General features: G+C 41.9%; 10 non-coding genes across 10 annotated transcripts; all 10 read left to right on the top strand.

Annotated features, from left to right (window-relative positions):
• Positions 1 to 5,904: 5,904 nt before the first annotated feature.
• Positions 5,905 to 5,978, top strand: trnat-ugu (transfer RNA threonine (anticodon UGU)). The gene has a single exon. It is a non-coding gene; the product is annotated as a tRNA-Thr (tRNA).
• A 2,428-nt stretch (positions 5,979 to 8,406) lies between these two features.
• On the top strand, positions 8,407 to 8,480 carry trnat-ugu (transfer RNA threonine (anticodon UGU)). The gene has a single exon. It is a non-coding gene; the product is annotated as a tRNA-Thr (tRNA).
• A 411-nt stretch (positions 8,481 to 8,891) lies between these two features.
• On the top strand, positions 8,892 to 8,965 carry trnat-agu (transfer RNA threonine (anticodon AGU)). Its single transcript has one exon. It is a non-coding gene; the product is annotated as a tRNA-Thr (tRNA).
• A 500-nt stretch (positions 8,966 to 9,465) lies between these two features.
• trnat-ugu (transfer RNA threonine (anticodon UGU)) lies at positions 9,466 to 9,539 on the top strand. The gene has a single exon. It is a non-coding gene; the product is annotated as a tRNA-Thr (tRNA).
• A 2,428-nt stretch (positions 9,540 to 11,967) lies between these two features.
• trnat-ugu (transfer RNA threonine (anticodon UGU)) lies at positions 11,968 to 12,041 on the top strand. The gene has a single exon. It is a non-coding gene; the product is annotated as a tRNA-Thr (tRNA).
• A 411-nt stretch (positions 12,042 to 12,452) lies between these two features.
• On the top strand, positions 12,453 to 12,526 carry trnat-agu (transfer RNA threonine (anticodon AGU)). The gene has a single exon. It is a non-coding gene; the product is annotated as a tRNA-Thr (tRNA).
• A 500-nt stretch (positions 12,527 to 13,026) lies between these two features.
• On the top strand, positions 13,027 to 13,100 carry trnat-ugu (transfer RNA threonine (anticodon UGU)). Its single transcript has one exon. It is a non-coding gene; the product is annotated as a tRNA-Thr (tRNA).
• Positions 13,101 to 15,528: 2,428 nt separating this feature from the next.
• trnat-ugu (transfer RNA threonine (anticodon UGU)) lies at positions 15,529 to 15,602 on the top strand. The gene has a single exon. It is a non-coding gene; the product is annotated as a tRNA-Thr (tRNA).
• A 411-nt stretch (positions 15,603 to 16,013) lies between these two features.
• On the top strand, positions 16,014 to 16,087 carry trnat-agu (transfer RNA threonine (anticodon AGU)). The gene has a single exon. It is a non-coding gene; the product is annotated as a tRNA-Thr (tRNA).
• Positions 16,088 to 16,587: 500 nt separating this feature from the next.
• trnat-ugu (transfer RNA threonine (anticodon UGU)) lies at positions 16,588 to 16,661 on the top strand. Its single transcript has one exon. It is a non-coding gene; the product is annotated as a tRNA-Thr (tRNA).
• Positions 16,662 to 18,281: the final 1,620 nt, after the last annotated feature.

The following is an 18,281-nucleotide window of genomic DNA, read 5'->3' as shown; positions in this document are numbered from 1 at the left end:
ACAGGGAGAACAGTAAAATAATAAAATATTTTTTATTTTTTTACCTGTGACTCCATAAGTAGGGCTGGCCATCTGACCATGACATCTTTCACCTGTGGAGCTACAACAGCTCCAACGATTTCTTGGCGACGAAGAGCATAGGATATGTTCATGAGCTTGCCTATGACTAATTGGTTTCTCTCAGTCTTTTCGACTTCATGTATGATTTCTTCTCTCATTGTTTCCAGAGTGGCTGGGGTTTGATCCTTCGGTAGGTTGATGATGTAGTTGACCTCAGCTTTTCCAGCTTTCTTTATATTTTGATGAGGGTGATCATTGTCGGGGTTGTTTCGGCTCCGCCTCCCTGTGTTGATGGCTACTTCTGCAACCCCAGCTTTGGCCAGATTGTTACGGTAAGACGCAAACTTGTACCCTATGTGACGTTTCCATCCCAACTCTCCGTCTTCACCAGCTGTCATTCTGAGACATGGATGAGCTGTAATCAAAGCTTTAGCAGCCATTGCCAATTCCTTTTCATGTGGGTATGGTTTAAAATTGTAGATCGTTTCTGCCATTTTTTTAAGGATTTCACTCTTATGTGACCTCTTTAACTTCAGCAATTTTCCTGATTCTTCATAAACACGATTTCCTTCTTCTAGAATATGCTCCATTTCATAACCAAAACCAGGAACAACAAAGTGATCAGGCCAACTCTTCTGCGGCTGTAACGCATTAGGGAGTATGTCTGTGTCAGAAGATGCGGTAGATGAGGTGTCACCTTCAGGTCTGATGACTCTCAATGTGCCCTTCTCTGGTAACTCCTTGATGTCCACAAGAAGACAAAGATCACCATCAAAGTCCGGATCCTCATAGTGCAGGCTAAAGTCCTCATCCAATCTCGGCTTGAACCTCTCTTGCATTATTTCTTTCAGCTCCTTCACTGACTTTGGTCGCTCAAGTAGAGTAAGTTTCAGGGCGGTGTCTCGTGCAACATACACACGCAGCACATGTTTCTGGGCAGCAGCCATCTTTTGGTTCCTAAAAGACAGAAACACATTAATTTTCATGGAGAGTAAAGGTGACACACACAACATTTACATGACCACATACCAACTGGTCCACACAGCTCCAAGAGAATGTTAGTCATCTGTTTACCTCCTTCAACAAATCTTCATTTTAATAATATGAAACAATTGGGTGTCAAGAGCAATCTTCCATCTATGTTGTAAGCACAGAGAGGTGTTTTGTCATTTAGCTCTGATAGGGTGTGAACAGTCGGATTGTTTGGGAAAAGTTCGTAAGATCTCAGGTGTTCAATGTAGTGTGATGTGTGCTCTTGGCAAAGAAAGACAACTGTACTGTTAACCAGGAGAACCTGTTGAATTCTACAGTAATTAGGCAGTCCTCCCTCTTGTCCCACAGACAAAAACATTCCTACATCATAATCAGTTCCATCAATGCAGACCTTTGATGTGCTGTAAATAACATTGCTTGCTGTTATTTGTTCAATGTATGTCTTGGCGACATTTGGAAGCATTGATACCAGTACAGAAGAGACATTTGATGTCTGCTGGTGAGGTTTGAAGAATCCTGAGGCACTGAGATGGTATGCTACCATGTATTGATGCCTGTCTGCAAGTGTTTTTAACACATTTTTAAAGTTTTGTGTGTCGTGCACAACTCTCTTAAAAAAACGATGTTTACCCTCAAACCTCATTGTCCACAAGTGCACAAGGGGCCCAAAACGGCGTACAAGATCAGGATAGTGTTCAACGTAGTGATGCTTAGGACGGAGTTTGAAATCTGGAAAGGCTTCTTTCAGCATCTCTTTATGATCCTGTATCGTGGACTGTAAATACTGGATGGACTCCTCTGTGAATTCTGAGCACAGCGATAACTCTACTACCTCTTTTAAGTCCATTAGCACAGTCCATGCTTCATCCTCTTCAGGAACTGCATTCCCAATAATTAAAGGGAGCAGTCTAAGCAATGTGGCATTTTCATGGCCATTAACACCAATGCTTTTCTTTACAGCAAAAGTCTGTGGTATTTTATGAGGTTTTTCAAGCTTGTCTGTGTGCTGGTATGGAAACGATAGAATTCTCTCGTTCAAATATTCAAGGGTGAAGTATTTGCGACGGATCATCTCTCCGATACACAGGGCAAGCTCTACAGGCACAATGCCCTCAAAAAGATCGTGGAGGGCATCAGGTGGAAAGCCAGTGACAGTATGAAAATGCTCTAGATGCTGGCTCAGGACACAATCTGCCTGAACACCATTCTGACTCTGACTTTCCCCATGCATTACAGCATGCACATCACTATTATGGCTGTCTTTTGTCCTAAAACTGAACTCGCCACTTGCAATGTCATGAGTCTGAAGTTGAGCTTGTGTTGCCATGTAGAATCTGCAAAAATATTCTGCTCTAAAAGACTTTGAAAAACCTGCCAAATCATGGGCTGCAAGATTGTCAGACACCACACACATGACTGTTCCTTGAACTACCTTACCAATAGACTCTATGAAGACCCCATCTTGTTCAAGGGTACGGAGGTCTCTCAACAAAGGACCAAGTGCTTTTTCATAGCCAAATGTCTGCATATCAGCCACTTTACATAAAGCTGCAAGCTGAATCACATGAAGGGCTGATCGGTATTTACTGGGAAGATCAGCAAGCGTCCAATATACTGAACATATTTTGTGTATTTTGCGTGATGTGCCAAGTGGATTGGCTATTTCCAAATCATCAATGTACAAAATTAGTGTTATTTTTAACTCATCTGAAGACAAGAATGTGTTCTCTTTGAAGTACAAACCATCTTGGTGGCTTACATAATGACCGTTTTGTGCCACTTTTCTTTCTTTAATTTTGTCCAAAATATCTGTATGATTGAAGATTTTTTGTATCATCTCAAGAATGGGAACATGCACTGCTGTGTGTCCTGGCTGTAGCAGATACTGTACAGGCTTTACCACAGGGTAATTATTTTCGATGAAGGTTTTCCTTTTCTTGGTTGAAGATAACTGCTTCCCCTTAGCTGTGGCACTGACTATAACATTACTGTCCATAACAGTACTGACAACCTCATTTAGAAGTGTTTCACTGACAGTGATGTCATGACTCTGTAAGACCTCTCTAATGTCATGTTTGAGTATCGGTTGTGACAAGGAAAATATCTGAGTCAAATGTTCCACTATTTCCTGAGATGCCATGTCAGATACATGACGAATAGATTGCATCTTTAGGAATAATGATGCCAAGTTATGGTTCAACTGGGCTCTTTAAGTGTCTGTGTCACACTGACTGTTTACCTCATTAAGATCAAATGTGTCCGCAGACCCTGCACTGTGACTTTCAGCAGGTTCCCCAAGACTTTCTGCTGCAACTACAACTGGGGCACTATCATTGTCTGCCAATACAACACTTTCACCAAAGTCTGAATCACCACTATGTTTTCTACTTTTGTGTGCATTAAACGCTGAGTAGCTATTTGTTCTGTAATTACAGTTCTTGAATGGGCATGCTACCATCTCATGACTTCGTAAATGACTTCTCAAATGACCAAATAGAATTTCCTCAGAAAAGGGCTGCTTCAAGTTACACAAAGGACATGTAAAAAAAACACATGCTCTTTCAGTTGGATCTACTCTACATGTATCATTATGAGATCTTGACAGATGAGCTTTCATTGCTTCAAATGATGGAAAAGTACAAATACAACTGTCATAGAGACATGGCAGGGGGGACACTCTTGAATATTGGCTATGCAGTACAGTATAGTGCCAAAATAATTGTCCCTGGGTATTTGATGTTGCAGAACACAACTTGCACTTCCACTCCATTGGGCCAACTTCAGCTAATAGTGTTAATAACACTATTTCATATAATACATCCTACCTGACCTGTTAAAATTATTTCGAGATGATCTCACAACCACACACTTGAGCCTACGAAGAAATACAAACACAGGTCTGGTTAGCATCATGATAACACACTGACATTATGTTATTTAGCATTGTTCGTTTTATGCTAGCACACACATACACACAGCTCGACAATGTAAAATATAGACTGTGTAACGCGGACACTTATTGAAATAAGTATACTCACAGTACTCACATGCATTACCGGCGAAAAGCGATAACAACAACCAGCAGAAACTGGGAAGCAAGGAAAGTTATTCTTCTGGTCCCCGCCAGAAAGTTCAGACTCGTGGACCTAACCGTCAGTGTCCCGGGCAAACATGCATTATGGGAAATGTAGTTCATACAGGAAACCCGCTGATAACATTTCACCGTTGTATGATTGTAAGACGTATTTGTCACCAGTGTTGGGGAAAGTTAATTTTAAATGTAATATATTACAATAGAGTAACTCCCCCCAAAAAGTAACTAATTGCATTACTTAGTTACTTTTTATGGAAAGTAATGCGTTATATTAATTTTGAGTTACTTTTGCGTTACTTATTTCTTACCTGGCTAAAGCTTTATCTTGTTCAGGCCTTAGACGTGTTTTTTTTTACTAAGAAATTCAGCATTCAACAACAGCCTTTATAACCCTCACCTTAATTTTCTTTTAAAAACACATACGGTAATTAAATATTTTTTTAAGCAAATTAATTAAAATAAAAAAGTAACTCGCGCTACTGTTTTAAAAAAAGTAACTCAAATATTAATGTGTAAATTTCTAAAGTAATACGTTATATTACTCGTTACTTAAGAAAAGTAATATTATTACGTAACGCACGTTACTTTTACGCGTTACCCCCAACACTGTTTGTCACATTCAACAACTTCTAAAGTTACAATTACTTGGATTTGTAAACTACTTACAAAAAAATTCACTGTGCACATTGGACAAATGTATTCCCAGTTCCAAATTTAAGACTATTTATCGAAATTCAATAATAAAATAAAAACCTTAGCGTTACTTACCAAATCAGGGCTGATGCTAAGACGGCGCTTAAGAAAACGAGGGCAATAACACTAATGGAAAAAAAAACTGAGGTGGTAGTGGTGGTGGTTTGAAGTGGGGGGATAAAAGTGCGCACTGCAAACAAACAAAAACAAATTAAACTGTGTTCCACATCCACATGGGCTGGCCAAGACTTCTCCGCATCAAGGTAAAATCAAGATGGCTGACTCAGCTTTCCTGAAGGAGAGATAAGACCCACCCACCAGAACGTCATGACGTCGATAACGTTATGACACTACTGTGTGGTTTCTAAACTTTTTGAGTGTTCCACACAAATTAGCTATAAAATATGGAGCCCTATTCAATTAAAGTGGCTCAAATCTCAACAGAGCTCAAAACTTTATAGTTTGGTCAACTGCATAATGACATTTTACTGTTATGACCCTATTAGTTATGAGCTAGTATGACTGTTTGGGATTACAGTGTGGGTTCAAATCCCAGCAGTGCCTTGAGTTTCACTGTAGGGAATGAGATGCTGTGAGGTTTCTGCATTTTTTCCACTGAAGGCAGTCATTGTGGGAAGAAGCTGTCAGAAGCAAATCATTTGCTCCAGGTGAGGCTTTAGTTCAGAATCTCCGCATGGCTCAACCAGTCACTGCCATGTGCATAGCAGACGCTGACTGATTACAGTACAGGAGTCTATGACTCAAGGCGTGTGAGTACACTATGTCAGTGTTTTCTCGAAAAATGTTGTCCACACAATAGTCTTGGGCCCATACCTTACTTTCCTTAAGTAGTAGATCACTGAAATCTGGCTGAAATTTCAGCAGATTCTCATTATCTCAATTGCCACCATCACGATCCACTGAGTGAAGAAGCAGGGGAGTCTTGACTGACTGACATAATGAAGAGTGTACAATCGGCTTGAATCTAAAAATTTTATGCTGTCAGGCTACTAGTTGTAGTACTTGGACAATCCCTGAAGTAAGAGGTGCAATTCTTACCTCGAGGTGCTGTGGCTTAGTTGCTTAAAGCACCTGTCTTGTAAACAGGAGATCCTGAGTCCGAATCCCAGCAGCACCTTGTTAATGCTGATGAATCTTTTGCCAAGAATAACCTTCATGTCTGCTGGAGGCATGGTAAGTGTAGACCTTGTATGTTAAGAGCAAAAGTGTCAGCTAGGCACTCGCACAACGTGTCTTTGCTCCTGCCATGGAGGCATTACAATAGTTCTGCTCGAGAATATAGTTCAATACTGAAGAGTTTGCTAGAAGCCATACAGCTACCTTCTTCGTTGGGCAGTGAACATGACAGAGGTGAACAGCAGTGGCCTGGAGAAGGATAGTTATGGAGAAGAAAGAATTTGAAGCATTTGTGTAGAGGAAGTGTTGACCAATTTCAACGGTTGGCAAGGATCATAGCCACGATCATGTAATTGTGAAATACGTAACTAACAGACAAGGGTAGTGGTGGTCCTACTTTTTCCTGTCTCTTGGTGCTGTGGCTTAGTTGGTTATAGTGCCTGTCTAGTAGGGGTGGCACGGTTCACAAAACCCACGGTTCGGTTTGTATCACGGTTTTAGGGTCACGGTTTTCGGTTCTGTACGGTTCTTGTTATTTTTTCTTTTAATCTTTAACACTCCAGAAATGTACTTCAGCATATGATATATAGCTTAATTATCCACAATTTAGGATACAGTATTAAAAAAGCTATATCATGTAATCATGCATAAACTGAATTTGACTTGACTTAAAGCACATTATTAAAATTATTAAACATTATTAATCCCAGAACAGTAATAAAATAAAAGTCTTGCCTTAACATAAATGCTAAAAGAATAGATCGCTTTAATCGCTATTACAGTTGGGTATGGGCATGCGGTCTTATTTAGAAAACATACAAAAAGAGACGCATATAATGTTTAATCATTCGTTTTGTATTTGTCCGGTCCACGGGGTTAATTTAATTGGGGATCCTTAAAATGATAAATCACCTATCTTGATTAAGCCTGATTCGGTTCGTTATATATATAAATATATATATATATATATATAACGTGAAAAAAATTGGTATTCATTATATTGAATGTTCTTGAGTAATCGATAAAATCCAGTTTCTGTGTATGTACAAGACATCAATCTGTAATAGTTCAAAATATGTCCAGTTGATATGTCTAGTATGATCATCTGGCAATAGCCTGTAGGTCTACTGCAATAAACAGAATTTTTAGGAACATGGCAAATGTTCACATTGCAGCATGGAAGCAGGCTCACTGTTACAACGCTGACCGGGGAAGCAGAGGCGAGGAGACCTAGGATCGGGGGAATGCGGGGTTTAATGAGCAAAAGGAACACAGACGAGCGGTAAAGCAGAATTGCAATATAATGACCGGACTGGAGAAAGAAACGGAAACGCGGACTAAATACAATGGAGTAATGACAAATTTGACAACAATCAGGAACAGCTGGTAAACACGGGGAATCCACACAGGGTTAACGAGGGGGCGTGGCACACGGAAAGAGCGGACGATCGAGGCATGACACTCACTGGAGTGCTTTGTCACAGATAACTTAATTTTCTTTAACAAAGTGCCTAACCGCACATTAAATAAAGTCACACAACAAAGGCGCACAACAGTGTTCAGATGTTGTGCTATCGGTTGGCTGAAATTTAAACGTTTTCTTCAGAGACGGTGGTAACGCCGAAAACACGAGCTAAACGCAGCAAACGAAAGGCTACCGGAAATTACTTAGCTGGCTGAACTTTTACCGGAACTACGTCACAACGCTCTGTGCATATAGCCTATTCTTTCGCGCGAAAGGGAAACACACTGACGTCACATACGGGGCACGAGGCTACATTGCGCATGTCATGAACCGTCGAACCGTGCGACGCATGCATGCTCCGAACCGAGACAAGCGAACCGAACGGTTCGGTTTTTTTTCATGAACCGTGCCATCCCTACTGTCGAGTAAACAGGAGATCCTGGGTTCAAATCCCAGCAGTGCCTTGAATTTCACTGTAGGAAATGAAATGCTGCGAGCTTCTTGCCTTTTTTCCACTGAAGGCCGTCATTGTGGGAAGAAACTGTCAGAAGCAAATCATTTGCTCCAGGTGAGGCTTTAATTCAGAATCTCCGCATGGCCCAACCAGATGCTACCACGTGCATAGCAGACGCTGACTGATTACAGTACAGGAGTCTATGATTCAAGGCGTGTGAGTACACTATGTCAGTGTTTTCTCGAAAAATGTTGTCCACACAATAGTCTTGGGCCCATACCTTACTTTCCTTAAGTAGTAGATCACTGAAATCTGGCTGAAGTTTCAGCAGATTCTCATTATCTCAATTGCCACCATCACGATCCACTGAGTGAAGAAGCAGGGGAGTCTTGACTGACTGACATAATGAAGAGTGTACAATCGGCTTGAATCTAAAAATTTTATGCTGTCAGGCTACTAGTTGTAGGACTTGGACAATCCCTGAAGTAAGAGGTGCATTTCTTACCAGGGGGTGCTGTAGCTTAGTTGGTTAAAGCGCCTGTCTTGTAAACAGGAGATCCTGGGTCCAAATCCCAGCAGCACCTTTTTAATGCTGATGAATCTTTTGCCAAGAATAACCTTCATGTCTGCTGGAGGCATGGTAAGTGTAAACTTTGTATGTTAAGAGCAAAAGTGTCAGCTAGGCACTCGCACAAGGTGTCTTTGCTCCTGCCATGGAGGCATTACAATAGTTCTGCTCGAGAATATAGTTCAATACTGAAGTGTTTGCTAGAAGCCACACAGCTACCTTCTTCATTGGGCAGTGAACATGACAGAGGTGAACAGCAGTGGCCTGGAGAAAGAAAGTTATGGAGAAGAATGAATTTGAAGCGGTTGTGTAGAGGACGTGTTGAGCAATTTCAACGGCTGGCAAGGATCATAGCCACGGTCTTGTAGTTGTAAAATACTTAACTGACAGACAATGGCAGTGGTGGTCCTACTTTTTCCTGTCTCTTGGCACTGTGGCATAGTTGGTTAAAGTGCCTGTCTAGTAAACAGGAGATCCTGGGTTCAAATCCCAGCAGTGCCTTGAGTTTCACTGTAGGGAATGAGATGTTGTGAGGTTTCTGCATTTTTTCCACTGAAGGCAGTCATTGTGGGAAGAAGCTGTCAGAAGCAAATCATTTGCTCCAGGTGAGGCTTTAGTTCAGAATCTCCGCATGGCCCAACCAGACGCTGCCATGTGCATAGCAGACGCTGACTGATTACAGTACAGCAGTCTATGACTCAAGGCGTGTGAGTACACTATGTCAGTGTTTTCTCGAAAAATGTTGTCCACTCAATAGTCTTGGGCCCATACCTTACTTTCCTTAAGTAGTAGTTCTCTGAAATCTGGCTGAAGTTTCTGCAGATTCTCATTATCTCAATTGCCACCATCACGATCCACTGAGTGAAGCAGCAGGGGAGTCTTGACTGACTGACATAATGAAGAGTGTACAATCGGCTTGAATCTAAAAATTTTATGCTGTCAGGCTACTAGTTGTAGTACTTGGACAATCCCTGAAGTAAGAGGTGCAATTCTTACCTCGAGGTGCTGTGGCTTAGTTGCTTAAAGCACCTGTCTTGTAAACAGGAGATCCTGAGTCCGAATCCCAGCAGCACCTTGTTAATGCTGATGAATCTTTTGCCAAGAATAACCTTCATGTCTGCTGGAGGCATGGTAAGTGTAGACCTTGTATGTTAAGAGCAAAAGTGTCAGCTAGGCACTCGCACAACGTGTCTTTGCTCCTGCCATGGAGGCATTACAATAGTTCTGCTCGAGAATATAGTTCAATACTGAAGAGTTTGCTAGAAGCCACACAGCTACCTTCTTCGTTGGGCAGTGAACATGACAGAGGTGAACAGCAGTGGCCTGGAGAAGGATAGTTATGGAGAAGAAAGAATTTGAAGCATTTGTGTAGAGGAAGTGTTGACCAATTTCAACGGTTGGCAAGGATCATAGCCACGATCATGTAATTGTGAAATACGTAACTAACAGACAAGGGTAGTGGTGGTCCTACTTTTTCCTGTCTCTTGGTGCTGTGGCTTAGTTGGTTATAGTGCCTGTCTAGTAGGGGTGGCACGGTTCACAAAACCCACGGTTCGGTTTGTATCACGGTTTTAGGGTCACGGTTTTCGGTTCTGTACGGTTCTTGTTATTTTTTCTTTTAATCTTTAACACTCCAGAAATGTACTTCAGCATATGATATATAGCTTAATTATCCACAATTTAGGATACAGTATTAAAAAAGCTATATCATGTAATCATGCATAAACTGAATTTGACTTGACTTAAAGCACATTATTAAAATTATTAAACATTATTAATCCCAGAACAGTAATAAAATAAAAGTCTTGCCTTAACATAAATGCTAAAAGAATAGATCGCTTTAATCGCTATTACAGTTGGGTATGGGCATGCGGTCTTATTTAGAAAACATACAAAAAGAGACGCATATAATGTTTAATCATTCGTTTTGTATTTGTCCGGTCCACGGGGTTAATTTAATTGGGGATCCTTAAAATGATAAATCACCTATCTTGATTAAGCCTGATTCGGTTCGTTATATATATAAATATATATATATATATATATAACGTGAAAAAAATTGGTATTCATTATATTGAATGTTCTTGAGTAATCGATAAAATCCAGTTTCTGTGTATGTACAAGACATCAATCTGTAATAGTTCAAAATATGTCCAGTTGATATGTCTAGTATGATCATCTGGCAATAGCCTGTAGGTCTACTGCAATAAACAGAATTTTTAGGAACATGGCAAATGTTCACATTGCAGCATGGAAGCAGGCTCACTGTTACAACGCTGACCGGGGAAGCAGAGGCGAGGAGACCTAGGATCGGGGGAATGCGGGGTTTAATGAGCAAAAGGAACACAGACGAGCGGTAAAGCAGAATTGCAATATAATGACCGGACTGGAGAAAGAAACGGAAACGCGGACTAAATACAATGGAGTAATGACAAATTTGACAACAATCAGGAACAGCTGGTAAACACGGGGAATCCACACAGGGTTAACGAGGGGGCGTGGCACACGGAAAGAGCGGACGATCGAGGCATGACACTCACTGGAGTGCTTTGTCACAGATAACTTAATTTTCTTTAACAAAGTGCCTAACCGCACATTAAATAAAGTCACACAACAAAGGCGCACAACAGTGTTCAGATGTTGTGCTATCGGTTGGCTGAAATTTAAACGTTTTCTTCAGAGACGGTGGTAACGCCGAAAACACGAGCTAAACGCAGCAAACGAAAGGCTACCGGAAATTACTTAGCTGGCTGAACTTTTACCGGAACTACGTCACAACGCTCTGTGCATATAGCCTATTCTTTCGCGCGAAAGGGAAACACACTGACGTCACATACGGGGCACGAGGCTACATTGCGCATGTCATGAACCGTCGAACCGTGCGACGCATGCATGCTCCGAACCGAGACAAGCGAACCGAACGGTTCGGTTTTTTTTCATGAACCGTGCCATCCCTACTGTCGAGTAAACAGGAGATCCTGGGTTCAAATCCCAGCAGTGCCTTGAATTTCACTGTAGGAAATGAAATGCTGCGAGCTTCTTGCCTTTTTTCCACTGAAGGCCGTCATTGTGGGAAGAAACTGTCAGAAGCAAATCATTTGCTCCAGGTGAGGCTTTAATTCAGAATCTCCGCATGGCCCAACCAGATGCTACCACGTGCATAGCAGACGCTGACTGATTACAGTACAGGAGTCTATGATTCAAGGCGTGTGAGTACACTATGTCAGTGTTTTCTCGAAAAATGTTGTCCACACAATAGTCTTGGGCCCATACCTTACTTTCCTTAAGTAGTAGATCACTGAAATCTGGCTGAAGTTTCAGCAGATTCTCATTATCTCAATTGCCACCATCACGATCCACTGAGTGAAGAAGCAGGGGAGTCTTGACTGACTGACATAATGAAGAGTGTACAATCGGCTTGAATCTAAAAATTTTATGCTGTCAGGCTACTAGTTGTAGGACTTGGACAATCCCTGAAGTAAGAGGTGCATTTCTTACCAGGGGGTGCTGTAGCTTAGTTGGTTAAAGCGCCTGTCTTGTAAACAGGAGATCCTGGGTCCAAATCCCAGCAGCACCTTTTTAATGCTGATGAATCTTTTGCCAAGAATAACCTTCATGTCTGCTGGAGGCATGGTAAGTGTAAACTTTGTATGTTAAGAGCAAAAGTGTCAGCTAGGCACTCGCACAAGGTGTCTTTGCTCCTGCCATGGAGGCATTACAATAGTTCTGCTCGAGAATATAGTTCAATACTGAAGTGTTTGCTAGAAGCCACACAGCTACCTTCTTCATTGGGCAGTGAACATGACAGAGGTGAACAGCAGTGGCCTGGAGAAAGAAAGTTATGGAGAAGAATGAATTTGAAGCGGTTGTGTAGAGGACGTGTTGAGCAATTTCAACGGCTGGCAAGGATCATAGCCACGGTCTTGTAGTTGTAAAATACTTAACTGACAGACAATGGCAGTGGTGGTCCTACTTTTTCCTGTCTCTTGGCACTGTGGCATAGTTGGTTAAAGTGCCTGTCTAGTAAACAGGAGATCCTGGGTTCAAATCCCAGCAGTGCCTTGAGTTTCACTGTAGGGAATGAGATGTTGTGAGGTTTCTGCATTTTTTCCACTGAAGGCAGTCATTGTGGGAAGAAGCTGTCAGAAGCAAATCATTTGCTCCAGGTGAGGCTTTAGTTCAGAATCTCCGCATGGCCCAACCAGACGCTGCCATGTGCATAGCAGACGCTGACTGATTACAGTACAGCAGTCTATGACTCAAGGCGTGTGAGTACACTATGTCAGTGTTTTCTCGAAAAATGTTGTCCACTCAATAGTCTTGGGCCCATACCTTACTTTCCTTAAGTAGTAGTTCTCTGAAATCTGGCTGAAGTTTCTGCAGATTCTCATTATCTCAATTGCCACCATCACGATCCACTGAGTGAAGCAGCAGGGGAGTCTTGAATGACTGACATAATGAAGAGTGGACAATCGGCTTGAATCTAAAAATTTTATGCTGTCAGGCTACTAGTTGTAGTACTTGGACAATCCCTGAAGTAAGAGGTGCAATTCTTACCAGGGGGTGCTGTGGCTTAGTGGTTTAAAGTGCCTGTCTTGTAAACAGGAGATCCTGGGTCCGAATCCCAGCAGCACCTTGTTAATGCTGATGAATCTTTTGCCAAGAACAACCGTCATGTCTGCTGGAGGCATGGTAAGTGTAGACCTTGTATGTTAAGAGCAAAAGTGTCAGCTAGGCACTCGCACAACGTGTCTTTGCTCCTGCCATGGAGGCATTACAATAGTTCTGCTCGAGAATATAGTTCAATACTGAAGAGTTTGCTAGAAGCCACACAGCTACCTTCTTCGTTGGGCAGTGAACATGACAGAGGTGAACAGCAGTGGCCTGGAGAAGGATAGTTATGGAGAAGAAAGAATTTGAAGCATTTGTGTAGAGGAAGTGTTGACCAATTTCAACGGTTGGCAAGGATCATAGCCACGATCATGTAATTGTGAAATACGTAACTAACAGACAAGGGTAGTGGTGGTCCTACTTTTTCCTGTCTCTTGGTGCTGTGGCTTAGTTGGTTATAGTGCCTGTCTAGTAGGGGTGGCACGGTTCACAAAACCCACGGTTCGGTTTGTATCACGGTTTTAGGGTCACGGTTTTCGGTTCTGTACGGTTCTTGTTATTTTTTCTTTTAATCTTTAACACTCCAGAAATGTACTTCAGCATATGATATATAGCTTAATTATCCACAATTTAGGATACAGTATTAAAAAAGCTATATCATGTAATCATGCATAAACTGAATTTGACTTGACTTAAAGCACATTATTAAAATTATTAAACATTATTAATCCCAGAACAGTAATAAAATAAAAGTCTTGCCTTAACATAAATGCTAAAAGAATAGATCGCTTTAATCGCTATTACAGTTGGGTATGGGCATGCGGTCTTATTTAGAAAACATACAAAAAGAGACGCATATAATGTTTAATCATTCGTTTTGTATTTGTCCGGTCCACGGGGTTAATTTAATTGGGGATCCTTAAAATGATAAATCACCTATCTTGATTAAGCCTGATTCGGTTCGTTATATATATAAATATATATATATATATATATAACGTGAAAAAAATTGGTATTCATTATATTGAATGTTCTTGAGTAATCGATAAAATCCAGTTTCTGTGTATGTACAAGACATCAATCTGTAATAGTTCAAAATATGTCCAGTTGATATGTCTAGTATGATCATCTGGCAATAGCCTGTAGGTCTACTGCAATAAACAGAATTTTTAGGAACATGGCAAATGTTCACATTGCAGCATGGAAGCAGGCTCACTGTTACAACGCTGACCGGGGAAGCAGAGGCGAGGAGACCTAGGATCGGGGGAATGCGGGGTTTAATGAGCAAAAGGAACACAGACGAGCGGTAAAGCAGAATTGCAATATAATGACCGGACTGGAGAAAGAAACGGAAACGCGGACTAAATACAATGGAGTAATGACAAATTTGACAACAATCAGGAACAGCTGGTAAACACGGGGAATCCACACAGGGTTAACGAGGGGGCGTGGCACACGGAAAGAGCGGACGATCGAGGCATGACACTCACTGGAGTGCTTTGTCACAGATAACTTAATTTTCTTTAACAAAGTGCCTAACCGCACATTAAATAAAGTCACACAACAAAGGCGCACAACAGTGTTCAGATGTTGTGCTATCGGTTGGCTGAAATTTAAACGTTTTCTTCAGAGACGGTGGTAACGCCGAAAACACGAGCTAAACGCAGCAAACGAAAGGCTACCGGAAATTACTTAGCTGGCTGAACTTTTACCGGAACTACGTCACAACGCTCTGTGCATATAGCCTATTCTTTCGCGCGAAAGGGAAACACACTGACGTCACATACGGGGCACGAGGCTACATTGCGCATGTCATGAACCGTCGAACCGTGCGACGCATGCATGCTCCGAACCGAGACAAGCGAACCGAACGGTTCGGTTTTTTTTCATGAACCGTGCCATCCCTACTGTCGAGTAAACAGGAGATCCTGGGTTCAAATCCCAGCAGTGCCTTGAATTTCACTGTAGGAAATGAAATGCTGCGAGCTTCTTGCCTTTTTTCCACTGAAGGCCGTCATTGTGGGAAGAAACTGTCAGAAGCAAATCATTTGCTCCAGGTGAGGCTTTAATTCAGAATCTCCGCATGGCCCAACCAGATGCTACCACGTGCATAGCAGACGCTGACTGATTACAGTACAGGAGTCTATGCCTCAAGGCGTGTGAGTACACTATGTCAGTGTTTTCTCGAAAAATGTTGTCCACACAATAGTCTTGGGCCCATACCTTACTTTCCTTAAGTAGTAGATCACTGAAATCTGGCTGAAGTTTCAGCAGATTCTCATTATCTCAATTGCCACCATCACGATCCACTGAGTGAAGAAGCAGGGGAGTCTTGACTGACTGACATAATGAAGAGTGTACAATCGGCTTGAATCTAAAAATTTTATGCTGTCAGGCTACTAGTTGTAGGACTTGGACAATCCCTGAAGTAAGAGGTGCATTTCTTACCAGGGGGTGCTGTAGCTTAGTTGGTTAAAGCGCCTGTCTTGTAAACAGGAGATCCTGGGTCCAAATCCCAGCAGCACCTTTTTAATGCTGATGAATCTTTTGCCAAGAATAACCTTCATGTCTGCTGGAGGCATGGTAAGTGTAAACTTTGTATGTTAAGAGCAAAAGTGTCAGCTAGGCACTCGCACAAGGTGTCTTTGCTCCTGCCATGGAGGCATTACAATAGTTCTGCTCGAGAATATAGTTCAATACTGAAGTGTTTGCTAGAAGCCACACAGCTACCTTCTTCATTGGGCAGTGAACATGACAGAGGTGAACAGCAGTGGCCTGGAGAAAGAAAGTTATGGAGAAGAATGAATTTGAAGCGGTTGTGTAGAGGACGTGTTGAGCAATTTCAACGGCTGGCAAGGATCATAGCCACGGTCTTGTAGTTGTAAAATACTTAACTGACAGACAATGGCAGTGGTGGTCCTACTTTTTCCTGTCTCTTGGCACTGTGGCATAGTTGGTTAAAGTGCCTGTCTAGTAAACAGGAGATCCTGGGTTCGAATCCCAGCAGTGCCTTGAGTTTCACTGTAGGGAATGAGATGTTGTGAGGTTTCTGCATTTTTTCCACTGAAGGCAGTCATTGTGGGAAGAAGCTGTCAGAAGCAAATCATTTGCTCCAGGTGAGGCTTTAGTTCAGAATCTCCGCATGGCCCAACCAGACGCTGCCATGTGCATAGCAGACGCTGACTGATTACAGTACAGCAGTCTATGACTCAAGGCGTGTGAGTACACTATGTCAGTGTTTTCTCGAAAAATGTTGTCCACTCAATAGTCTTGGGCCCATACCTTACTTTCCTTAAGTAGTAGTTCTCTGAAATCTGGCTGAAGTTTCTGCAGATTCTCATTATCTCAATTGCCACCATCACGATCCACTGAGTGAAGCAGCAGGGGAGTCTTGAATGACTGACATAATGAAGAGTGGACAATCGGCTTGAATCTAAAAATTTTATGCTGTCAGGCTACTAGTTGTAGTACTTGGACAATCCCTGAAGTAAGAGGTGCAATTCTTACCAGGGGGTGCTGTGGCTTAGTGGTTTAAAGTGCCTGTCTTGTAAACAGGAGATCCTGGGTCCGAATCCCAGCAGCACCTTGTTAATGCTGATGAATCTTTTGCCAAGAACAACCGTCATGTCTGCTGGAGGCATGGTAAGTGTAGACCTTGTATGTTAAGAGCAAAAGTGTCAGCTAGGCACTCGCACAACGTGTCTTTGCTCCTGCCATGGAGGTATTACAATAGTTCTGCTCGAGAAAATAGTTCAATACTGATGACTTTGCTAGAAGCCACACAGCTACCTTCTTCGTTGGGCAGTGAATATGACAGAGGTGAACAGCAGTGGCCTGGAGAAGGATAGTTATGGAGAAGAATGAATTTGAAGCAGTTGTGTAGAGGAAGTGTTGAGCAATTTCAACGGTTGGCAAGGATCATAGCCACGATCATGTAATTGTGAAATACGTAACTGACAGACAAGGGTAGTGGTGGTCCTACTTTTTCCTGTCTCTTAGTGCTGTGGCTTAGTTGGTTATAGTGCCTGTCTAGTATACAGGAGATCCTGTGTTCAAATCCCAGCAGTGCCTTGAATTTCACTGTATGAAATGTTGTGAGCTTCTTGCCTTTTTTCCACTGAAGGCCGTCATTGTGGGAAGAAACTGTCAGAAGCAAATCATTTGCTCCAGGTGAGGCTTGAGTTCAGAATCTCAGCATGGCCCAACCAGACGCTGCCATGTGCATAGCACACGCTGACTGATTACAGTACAGGAGCCTCTGACTCAAGGTGTTTGAGTACACTATGTCAGTGTTTTCTCGAAAAATGTCCACACAAAAATCTTGGGCCCATACCTTACTTTCCTTAACCCTTAAGACCCCAGACCTATTTCTACTTTCATGAAAATTACGGGGGTTGTAAGTTATATCAAATGAATCATATATAACACATTTCTGAAGTTTTTTTTGTAATAGCACCACCTACTGGCCCAGATCTGAAATGTCACATATGCGTCACATTGGGCAAACAAGGTACATTTGTTCCATATTTAGAAAGTAATTCTGTAAACACTTTCTTGCTTTTAAAAACAGAATTTCCTTTTTATTTTCAAATTCTTAACATGGATAATGATGGTAACACTTCTTGGTTTACTTCAACAAGCTTCTTGGGAAAAAAAATAAATAAATCAGCCCAATGTTGGAGGTACAATTGAACATGTCACTGAAAAAACATTAACATTAGAGAGGTGTAATGAACTAAAAACATGAGCATATAAAAACATTTTGGCAAAATTGAAAAGAATGTTACATAAAGTCAATAACTTGCTCAAATGGCTTTTTTCATTGCAGTTGTTAGAAGTTTACCTTTGGTAATGGTAACTTTTGAAGCAATTTCTTTCCTCTGTGAAACAAAGACGTACATCACATTTTTCACAGAGGGTGGTAGTTGCATTCACCTTGCAATTTTTGCACCGACCTCGCTTTTCACATTTTACCGGCCAATGTGCAACCTCATCAGTCCGGACATCCTCTGGAACTCCAACACGAACTCTCTTGGGTGGTGGAGGTGGTGATGAGATGTTCTGTGATGGGCGCCCCCTGTGTGATTTCCAAAGGATCAGGCTTGTGGCAACTTCTGCCTGGAAGGTTCTTTGTTTCAGTGGCTTTTGGACACCAAGTAGCTTGCAGTCACGACGATAAATCAACCATGCGTTGACAACACCGAGC

This window comes from Paramormyrops kingsleyae, chromosome 25 (genome assembly GCF_048594095.1).
Source record: "Paramormyrops kingsleyae isolate MSU_618 chromosome 25, PKINGS_0.4, whole genome shotgun sequence".
Taxonomy (NCBI): domain Eukaryota; kingdom Metazoa; phylum Chordata; class Actinopteri; order Osteoglossiformes; family Mormyridae; genus Paramormyrops; species Paramormyrops kingsleyae.
This window is presented reverse-complemented; position numbering and strand designations above follow the sequence as displayed.